We start from the raw sequence: 11,653 nt of genomic DNA, 5'->3' as shown, positions 1-11,653 counted from the left end.
CCGCAACTAAATACAACTTTGATTTATTTACAATTACGATACCAACTATTGGGTCACGCTCCTAGGCCCTAGACGGGGGTGTGACAGGTTGGTATCAGAGCCATCGATCTTAGCGAATTGGGTATCGTAAAACAATACCCAAGCTTCGATCCCAAATTTAGGAAGTAATTGTTTATGTGTTTTAGGGATAAGGTAGGCCGGTAACCTTTCTTTCCCACTCCACACTCTAAACCACCCATAAAATGTAGATGTCATTTAAAGCTCACATTAAAAACTATATGCGCAAGGCGTAAGAGGCCGGAATTGCCGAACCCTATCCCGAAGATAACATGAGCGATGGATACTACGAAGCATTCTTTGATCAAAATGTGGAACGAGACTTGTCCAAACCCTTGTACTATCCCGGAAGTAGGCGCTATCCGATCGACGTCCCCGATAGTCCATCGAAGCCAAGTGTTGAGGCACCAAGGCACTCAAGCTATCATCCACCGACTATGCCAATGTATCAACCGTCAGAAATACCGACGTATCACCCATCGGAGATCCCTAATTATCAACCCACGGAAGTACCACAATATTTCCCAACTGATTATGTACCACCAAATCCACATCCAACAGAGATTTTCACCTATAAACCCTCGGAGACACCACAATGCTATCCAGCCGGATACCTACCAAATTCTCAACCATCATCTGAATGGATGAAGTATCTCTCCGAACAACAAGAGTGGCATGCTGGAAGCTCCACTTTCAATGGAGTCAATTCCCAACCAACTGATTATGAAGGGCCGTCCCGTAGACCCAAGATGAGAGTAATGATGCCCACTGAAACTTTCCAGATGATCCCAGTAACCAATGAAACCACACAACCCATGGAGGAAGATGAACCAGAAGAAGAGGAACCAGAGGAAGAAGAGGAATCTGAAGAGGAGGATCCTGAGGAAGAGGACCCTGAGGAAGAAATGGAGGAAGAAACGGAAGAAGAGCATCCAGAGAATTCTAATGAGATAACAAGCCCAATAGATGGATCACTCACTTCCCATCAACCAAGCTATGGTTCTGTTGATCCCTATGTCCAGCACCTTGAGAAGCTTAGAATTGGGACTTCTTCAAGCTTTCCACCATTTCAGGGAGAAATTCTCTCAATTCAAGAGCAAGCCGACGAGATCCGAGAACAGAACCAAGCTGCCAAGACCTATCTCTACCTTTCATCCACCATGGATTATGTTCCGTATCCAGAGCCAAGGAACCATTACGAAATGGTGATGCTGGGTTACCGTGACCCACCTCCGCAGTATGGATACCCACAGTCATACGAAGAACACCTGGATCGTGCATTACATGAGACCGATGACTGGAGGAAGAAGGTAGATGAAAAAGAAAAGAAAAAGAAGAAAGTTGGAGAAACAATCCTTCAAAAATGCAACAAGATATCGAAGGTTGTGAAGAAGTTCTTAAAGAACTAAGGATGGTGGCCATGTGAAGACTATGTGTAAAATAGTGTTCTGTATGCTATGTGTATAAATAAAGAACGTTTGAAACATTCTAATGTAATGATAGGACAAATTATATATATCGTTGGAACGATATATATAAATGTGTAATATGAAATATATATATCTTTGGATATATATATATATATATATGTGTAATAAATAAACGTTTGTTTAATAAAAGAAATATTGTACAAATTTCAGACTTGAATTGAAAAGAAAGAAACTGTCTGAACAAAGTAACAATAACGAGAATGAAAATGCTCGTAAAGAGAGAGAGAAAGAAATGAGAGATAAGGGGAAAGGTCCCGAGAATATGAATGAAAGGGATGAGGAAATTCCCGAAAAATATATGAACAAAATCCAAAAGATGATTAAAGATGCTGTTAGGGAAGAATCAGCGTTTAGATCTCAATCTAGACAATCTAGGCATTCCCGAACTGTTAATCCATCTGCTCATCCCTCTCGAAAATCTGAAAAATCTCATCCAAATCCTTCACGTGTTGAAGAGAGTGTTCATGAGTCAAATGCCGATGGTGGCATTAGACGAAAGTTTAAGAAGTTGAAAGTTAGTGGATGTACGTTCAAAGATTTTAAATACTATGGACCGAAAGAGTTCCATGGTGATAAGGGAGCTATCACAACCGTGAGATGGCTCGAGGATATGGAGACTCTTGTGATCACAAGCAAGTGTTCCGAGGAGGAGAAAATTCAATACTCCGCTCTCATGTTTAAAGGTGAAGCGCACGAATGGTGGAATGCTCTGTTGATGAGCAAGGGAAGAGATAAGATGTATTCTTTGACGTGGGATGAGTTTAAAGCCATGGTTATGGCGAAGTTTTGTCCCATGCATGAAACCAACCAAGTTCAAACAAAGTTTCTTAATCATAAGGTCGTGGGGACAGATCTTCGAGAGTACAACACGAAGTTTCTTGATTATCGTCGCCTTGTTCCCCAGCTGGTTAACCCTGAGTCCAACAAAGTAACACGATATATTTAGGTACTGCCGCGGGAAATTCGCGACATGGTTAGGTCTCACCTACCTCAAACCGCCGACTCCGCAATTGAGTTAGCTGGTTACTTAATGGGCGGCATGGTCCGCAACAAAGAAGAGGACAAGAAGGTGACACCAACAGCTGCTCAAGGAAAGACTGGTGGAAATTCCAACTTTAGAAGCAAGGGCGTAAACCGAAACAACTCTACGCCATGCAAGACTTGTAGGAGATATCACAAGGGTCGATGCAATTTCGCCCCGTCTCCTAAAGTCTGTGAGTCCTATAATCGTACGGGACATGATGCTGCTAATTGTTGGAAGAAGAAGATGACTTGCTTTAATTGCAAGGAGATTGGCCATCTGAGTTTTGAGTGCCCAAAGAACAAGCCTGCTGCTGGTGGTGCGGGTGGAAGTGGCCAGAACAAAATGGGAAACGCTCAAGTCTTTGTACTCGACACAAAAAGGGCCGCTGATGTGCCGGAAACCGTAGTCGGTACGTTTCTAGTCAACAACACCTGTGCTAGAGTTTTATTTGATTCAGGTGTGAATTTAAGTTTTATATATTATAGTTTCTGTAGTCTATTAAACGAACCATTAACAAAATTAGATAAAACTCTAAGCGTCGAGACTGCTAGTGGCGAAATCGTTAAGATCTCCGAAGCCCTTGAAAACGGAAAAATCCATCTAGCTGGTTATATCTTACCTATTTGCTTGTTGCCTATGAGTTTGGCTGGTTTTGATATTGTACTTGGTATGGATTGGTTATCCGATAACCAAGCCCATATTATTTGCAATAGCAAAACTATTGAACTTCAAGCCCCCGATAAACGAACGATTCGAATTGAAGGGTGACAAAGACGCTGGCCAAGTTAGCATAATTTCTATGATTAAGGCTAACAAATGTTTGAATCAAGGATGTTTCGCATTCATGGCCTACGTCCCCAAAGAATCAAAGGCAAAAGAAATCAAAGACGTTCCTATCGTTTCTGACTTTTCTGACGTCTTTCCTGATAAACTTCCCGGAATCCCTCCCAATCGTGAAGTAGAGTTTAGGATTGATCTTATTCCTGGTACTGCTCCGATCGCCAAAGCTCCATATCGATTAGCGCCGACTGAAATGAAGGAGTTGAAGAAACAACTCGATGAGCTTTTGGAGAAAGGTTTTATTCGACCGAGTTCGTCGCCTTGGGGAGCGCCAATTCTATTCGTCAAAAAGAAGGATGGTTCTATGCGAATGTGTATCGATTATCGTGCGTTGAAAAAAGTTACAATAAAAAACCGATATCCACTCCCTCGAATTGATGATCTTTTTGACCAACTTCAAGGTGCTAGCTTCTTTTCTAAAATCGATCTTCGTTCCGGCTATCACCAACTCAAAGTTCAATCCAAAGATATTCCAAAGACTGCTTTTCGAACAAGGTATGGACATTATGAGTTTACGGTTATGCCGTTTGGACTTACTAATGCCCCAGCCGCATTCATGGACATGATGAATCGTATTTGCAAGCCATATTTGGATAAATTTGTTATCGTATTCATCGACGATATACTTATTTATTTTAAGTCCGGGGCTGATCATGAAAATCATCTTTGAACTTTGCTTGAGATCCTTAGGACCGAGAAGTTGTACGCTAAGTTCTCAAAATGCGAGTTCTGGTTGCACGAGGTACAATTTCTTGATCACATCATCAACGTTAATGGTATTCAAGTAGACCCCGCTAACATTGAAGCTATCTCTAAGTGGGAGGTCCCGAAATGGCCAACCGAAATCCGAAGTTTCTTAGGTTTGGCCGGTTATTACTAAGGTTCATCGAGAACTTTTCTCGAATCGCCGTTCCTTTAACCTCATTAACTCGTAAGAATATCAAGTATGAATGGGGAACGAAGCAACATGAGGCGTTCGATATACTCAAACAAAAACTCACTCAAGCACCTATCTTGGCTTTGCCCAAAGGTACTGAGGATTTTTTAGTCTTTAGTGACGCATCTCACTCGGGTTTGGGATGTGTACTAATGCAACGCAAGAAAATAATCGCCTACGCCTCTCGTCAACTCAAAGTACACGAGAAGAACTACACTACTCACGATCTAGAGTTAGGCGCCATAATCTTGCACTTAAGATGTGGAGGCACTATCTCTATGGAGTAAGATTCACCGTGTACACTGATCATAAGAGCTTGAAACATATCTTTGATCAAAAATAGCTCAACATGCGCCAATGATGATGGATGGAAACGCTCAACGACTATGATTGAGAGATTGTTTATCATGAAGGTAAGGCCAACTTTGTGGCTGATGCCTTAAGTCGCAAGGAACATGAGAAACCCAAAAGAGTCCGAGCGTTGCGTTTAGAACTTCAAATTGATCTCATTGAACAAATCAAATCCGCGCAAACTCAAGCGATCAATGAAAACCAAATCGCCGATGAAAAACGCAATGGCACCATTGACTCATTAGTCAAAGGTGACGATAATATCTTTAGACTCGGTAATAGGATTTGGGTACCAATCGTTGGAGGTTTACGTGAGAAAATCTTGAGCGAAGCTCATATGTCGAAATACATGATGCATCCTGGAAATGATAAAATGTACCATAATCTCAATGAGAATTATTGGTGGAACGGGATGAAAAGGGATATCGCTTCGCATGTTGCGAAATGTTTGACGTGTCTGAAAGTCAAGGCTGAACACCAAAAGCCTTCGGGATTGCTTCAGCAACCCGAACTTCCCGTTTGGAAGTGGGAGTTAATCACTATGGATTTCATTACCAAATTCCCGAAGACGACTAGACAACATAATGTTATTTGGGTAATTGTGGATCGTTTAACAAAGTCCGCACATTTCATACCCATCAATGAGTCATACTCTATGGATAGATTAGCGCGTATATATGTAAACAACATTGTTGCTTTGCATGGAGTACCGCTGTCTATAATATCTAATCGAGACATTCGTTTTACATCTCATTTCTGGAAAAGCTTCCAACAAGCTCTTGGTACGAAGTTGAACCTTAGCACTGCCTATCATCCGCAAACTGATGGGCAAAGCGAAAGGACTATTCAAACGTTGGAAGATATGCTTCGCGCTTGTGTGATCGACTTAGGTGGAAGTTGGGATGACCACTTACCCCTAATGGAATTTTCGTATACCAATAGCTATCACACGAGTATTTAAGCCGCACCATTCGAGGCGTTATATGGTCGAAAGTGTAGAATGCCCGTGTGTTGGTCTGAAACCGGAGACAACCAACTATCTGGACCTGAAATAGTCCAAGAAACCACCGACAAGGTTATTCAAATTCGAGAACAACTTAAGACGACACGTGATCGTCAAAAGAGCTAGGCCAATGTTCGTCGTAAGCCATTAAAATTCAATGTCGGTGACAAAGTGTTATTGAAAGTCTCGCCTTGGAAAGGCATAGTTCGCTTCGGTAAGAAAGTAAAGTTAAGTCCTCGATTCTTTGGACATTTTGAAGTACTCGAACGAATCGGCACTGTTGCATACCGGTTGCGACTGCCCGAGGAAATGCAAGGAATACATGATGTGTTCCATGTTTCGAATCTGCGTAAATGTTTGACCGATGAATCTTTAGCTATGCCATTGAAAGATGTAGAAATAAACGAAAATTTAAAATTCGTAGAACGTCAAATTAAAATTGAAAATTCGAAAACAAAGAAATTGAAAAGAAGAACTTTGAAAATTGTGAAAGTTAAATGGGACTCGCGTAGAGGGCCCGAATATACTTGGAACTCAAATCGGAAATGAAAAACAAATACCCACACTTGTTTGAGTAAAGCAATCTCGAGGACGAGATTTGTTTCAAGGTGGGGAGGATGTAACACCGTGAAAATTTCGAGTTCAAAGTATCAACTTTCCAAAGTCTAGGGACTAAAACTCACCAGCATTCGTTGCTGACGTATTTTCTTACATTTTGCAGGTGAACAAGTTTAGCACTTGGAGTGTCGAAGTGCTATTAATATCCGATGGCTCGGATTATTTTGTAATAACTTAATATGGTGGTTTGTAATCATAAACACATAAATATTTTGTAATAACTTAAACGGATATTTTATAATCCCGTCTTTTGATTATATATATAAAGTTACACTTTCGATCCTTAAAGTTTTATAAGTCTTCAGCAACTAAATGCAACTCTGTTTTATTTACAATTACGATACCAACTATTGGGTCACGCTCCTAGGCCCTAGACGGGGGTGTGACACTAAGACCTGAGATACATATTAGAACTCTCGTTTACCGAGGAATATTCTTTGATCATGTCAACCGCTGTCGCGTAATTGTCAGCCATAAAGGCATTGATTGGGAATGTTATGGAGTTCAGTGGGAGTTGTATGTAGTCAAGATGGGATTCTGTACTCTTACATTAAAATGTAACAGTTAGACATATTGGCGCCCTCGTTGATTCAAACTGGTAAAGTGTGAGGCCTCACCCAGACTTACTGTGTGTTTGAATGGACCACTTTGACTCTATATCGAGAACTACAATAATTGAACGCTTTATGAGATTGATTTGATCAATGTCTCATTGTTCAATTAATGTCTTATACAGAAAGGATAGATGACAACAATTACTATAAATTAATTATCTTGCAATAAGGTATTCCTAGATACTTTGGTTATGGATTTAAAATGTCATATTCGGTTGGGGACAGCTATGTGTAGCTAGAACGCCTCTAGCTGTTAGCGTTGTGATACTTGACCCAAATCCGTCCAAGTGGGAGACTGTTGGATTTAATGGTCAGTTCGGGTCAAGTCAACGCGGACCGACCGAATGTGACCCGGTATGGGTTACACCGAGGGTGACGAAATATAAACCCACTTAAATGTTAATTGGGCCATACACAATCAATTAGATGGACTGGATAATGGTTAAAGGCTTTGTTTGGTTTATTGGGCTCAAGCCCAATTGGTTTAATTTGATTAAACCCTAATAATAATACTATATATACTATAACATGTTATTATTAAAGAGATAACCCTTACAACAAGCAAACCCTTGCCTCCATCTAAACCGACCCCAGCCACTAGCCACCACCCACTGTCCATTGGTCACCGGAACTTCCTCCGCCGCCCTATACTAGCCTCCGACGCTGTCAAAGCTTCACCAATCGTTTTTCCGGTGACCATCGGTGATTCCGGCGAGTTCGTTTTTCCGGCAATCCAGATTCCGGTGACTCGTTGCTACAGTTGGGTGCTATTGCAACTCTCTGCCTTTGTCCGTCTGTCCTCCGCCGCTGCCATCTGTCTGACGTCGGGCCGTCGCCTATTGCAGCCGTGCTGCCGCCGTCCATAGGTGCTGCCATCGCTGGAGTTCAGTTGGGGTCTCGATTGTGTCGTTTTCTCTAGCTCAATTCGTTAAGCCTTCGGTGTGTCTTCCCGGTTTCGATAACCGAGGTATATCGACAAACTTAACTATGGTTGTTTCATTTGTTTATTCGTACTCGTATAAAGTTGTAATCGGATCCGGGTCTTGGGTTTCGGTTTTGGTTCGTTTTATCGTCCGCTGCGTTTCTAGTTCGTTTATGTGAATATATGTTAATATTGATTAAATATATATGAAACGAATCACTTATATAAAACGGGTTAAAAAATACTTGACCGTTTTCGTTCCGAACCACCGTTGAAACCCAACAGAACCATCCTTCCTAATTCTACCTTTTCATATAAAGTTTCTGTTATATATATATTCTCCCTAAATTGTGAATACCATACGGCAAAAAAGATGAGAAATCTAAATATCCCCATATATAGTTAATCAATAATACACAATATATTTTATGGGGTTTTTGTTGAGTTCTAATGATGATTAGTCAAAAATTATTTATTTAAACCCGGTTCAACATATGTGATATATGTCAAATAAAAATTATTCCAAGTAATTAATATATGCGCAACGAAATATAAACGAGTGATCAACACTTTAATGAATCTGACAGGATCATGTTACAAAACTATACGAGCACAGTATTAATATATTAATACAATAAACAATTTATTAACAACTACCGATGAGATAAATATATATTTCGGTTAGAGAATAATTGGCCGAGATACCGAGAGTTAACGAGTGACGCTAGGTGACGAAACAAGTGATGGTGGCGCGTAAGCGGCAACGGCAGGAGCGAAGGACAGCGCGGGTTACAGCGGCGTCGTGCAATGGTGGCCGGTGACTTGAAGGGGGTGGGGGGGTGAACGGCTGCTTTAAATCGTGGTAGCTGCGATTGCATGAGATACTCTAAAACATGGCCACTAGTCTTGGATGTATATCCAAGTTTTTTTTTCTGGCGGGGCTATCTCCAAATTTGAATTAAGTTACCGTATCTTCACCTTATCAACTATATATAAACGAAACCTTCCTTTGCTACAAGATTGTTTTATTTGTAAATGGAGGTTTCTCATGCATTTGACCCGAAATTACGGGTATGAGTCGTACAAAACCCAAATAGCTTTTAAACGGGTTATGGTATCTCATTATATTAAAAACTAATACACCAAATATTTGATATGAAAATCTTATAAAATAGGGATATACTAAAATTAATATATGATTTAAAAAAATATATTTATAATTAATAAACAATTCTATAGTGAAAAAAAGTGGTCACGTGTCTCACTAACCCCAGATAACTTTTAAATCAGGTTATAACATCTCATTTTTTTGTGCAATCCTTTCATCATCAAATCCTAACTATATTATTAACTTCTTTACAATAAATAAAATTAAAATCCTAAAAAGTATATAAATATTATAAACGAATAATGTAAAACAACCCCGTAACACGGGGGATAGAAACTAGTTATATTATAAACTTGGATTGCTATCCAAGTAATAATAATAATAAGATGGTATTATTAATAAAACAAGATCATGCATATCATCATGTTTTTTTAAATAATTTATTAATAATAAATTATAACCGAGCCAAAAAGTCTAACTCAGTCCAACTCTAGTTTAAAGCCCGCTTTATATATCTAATGAATGAAAAAAATAAGATATTATTCGTCAATACCAGTTAACTAATTTAAATGGATTTTATGCTCGTTACCCAATGTGCAATTTTTGGGGGTAATAGCTTGGCCGGTCACGTTAACTTACTTGAACCGGTCCATTATTTCCAAGAGTTTTCACTATTTTATAAGTTTGCCATCAGGAATAACCATTTATTGACATTTAATTTAACAATATGATAGGTGTGTCGGAATTGGATATATTGTTATCTAGCCTTCCAAAGCTTGAAGCATTGATCTCTCTTATAGCGGCTTATCTATTGTGACAAAAAATAATGTTGAGTATGTCAACCCTGGTTTTAGTGAGTTACGCTTGGCTTATTGCAATCTAACCGCGTTTCCAGATTTCCTACGCACCATGAAACGTCTTCAGATTTTAGATCTAGCTAGCAACTATTTATCGGGTCAAATTCCTGCTTGGGTAGGGGAGATTGGAGGAAATAATTTGACTTACGTGAACCTTTTAGATAACTCCATAACAGGCTTGCCAAAATTCGGGTCAGATGGATTACAATTTTTTAATGTGGAGTCCAACCTAATTCAAGGACCATTTCCTTCATGGATTTGCCACAAGAACCACCTTGAGTTTTTGGATATGTCAAATAATAACATTAGTGGAATGGTTTCACAATGCTTACAAAATAGCAGCTCCACTCTAGTGTCTCTGAGTGTCAACTCCAACATGATTCAAGGACCATTTCCTTCATGGATTTGCGACTTGGGCCGTTTGTTGTATTTGGATATGTCGAATAATAGCTTTCATGGAGAGATTCCGCAGTGCTTTGGATATATGCTATCCTCACTTGCAATAATAAATTTGGGGGAAAACAAATTCAATGGCACCACTCCAAAAGTTAATGGGTCGTGTGAATTTTTAGAAGCACTTACCTTAAACGGAAATACTTTACAAGGAGATCGAGGTTCCAAGCTTCCTTCCCAAGTGTCGATCCTTGAAAATACTTGAACTGGGAAACAATCAATTAAATGGCGCATTCCCGCATTGGTTAGGCGATCTTCCAAAGTTGCAGGTTCTTAACCTCACATCAAACAATTTGCATGGCAGCATCGAAGCCCCTGCTGCAACAACATTTCTATTTCCTAGTTTGCGTATTTTCGACATAGCCAATAATGACTTTGTAGGCACTCTTCCTAGAAAATATTTTGAAAGTTTCAATGCCATCAAGGACGTGGAGAGGGACTCGGATATAGAATTTGTGAAGGCCAGTCCCTGGAGTTGTTACTCTATTCTTTCTTTGAAAGGTCCACATTTCTAATTATCTACGTGGATTTTCGTTACGAAGACAGCCATTGATCTATCGAGTAACAAATTTGAAGGGGAGATTCCCAACGTCATTGTCAACCTTAAATCCTTGAGGTTTCTCAATTTATCCAATAACAATCTCACTGGTCAAATCCCACATGATCTAGGAAATTTTCTCCGTATGGAATCGCTAGACCTATCTAGGAACCAACTCGTAGGAGAAATCCCACAAAGCATTGAAAAATTGGCCGCTCTACCGTACCTAAATCTCTCACAAAACCATCTCATGGGGCGTATTCCAGTAGGACCTCAAATACGGACGTTTGCAGAAGACTCGTTTTTAGGGAATCCAGGACTCTGTGGGGATCCGCTACCCGATTGTGAAGATTTAAGTTCCACAGAAGCTGAAGCGGGTGGAGGAGAGCACTGGATTTGCATGGAAGTGGTGATGTTGGGATTGGGATGTGGAAGTCTACTTGGAATAGTGTGGGGATATCGCATGTTGTCAATCGGAAGACCGAAATGGTTGAATGCAGTTGCTAATGCGGGAGGGCATACAAGACGAAAGAAGAGAAAACATGTACACATCAGGAGGCAAAAGTAGTTTTTGTTTTTGAATGGTACTTGTTACAATTTTGTTTCCCTTTTTGTTTTTGAAAACAATGTTGTGAATATCGTATGGCCATATATGATTAAATCATGATTAAGTCCGTGTATTGTCTTGTTTAATTTTAATTGGGTGAAGTCATCCCAGACATGCCGAACTTCATTTTCGGTAGCAAACATGCCGGGATGGTGTTCACCTCGCCCGGCATCCTTTTCTTCTTGATTCTTCCAACATGGCGGGGCATTAAAGCCACAATTCCTTCCCGGCAGT

The sequence above is a fragment of the Bidens hawaiensis genome, unplaced genomic scaffold, assembly GCF_021521415.1.
Source record: "Bidens hawaiensis isolate Kalapana, Puna unplaced genomic scaffold, B.hawaiensis_p1.1 tig00017761_1, whole genome shotgun sequence".
In the NCBI taxonomy this organism is placed as follows: domain Eukaryota; kingdom Viridiplantae; phylum Streptophyta; class Magnoliopsida; order Asterales; family Asteraceae; genus Bidens; species Bidens hawaiensis.
Note: the sequence above shows the minus strand (reverse complement) of the source record.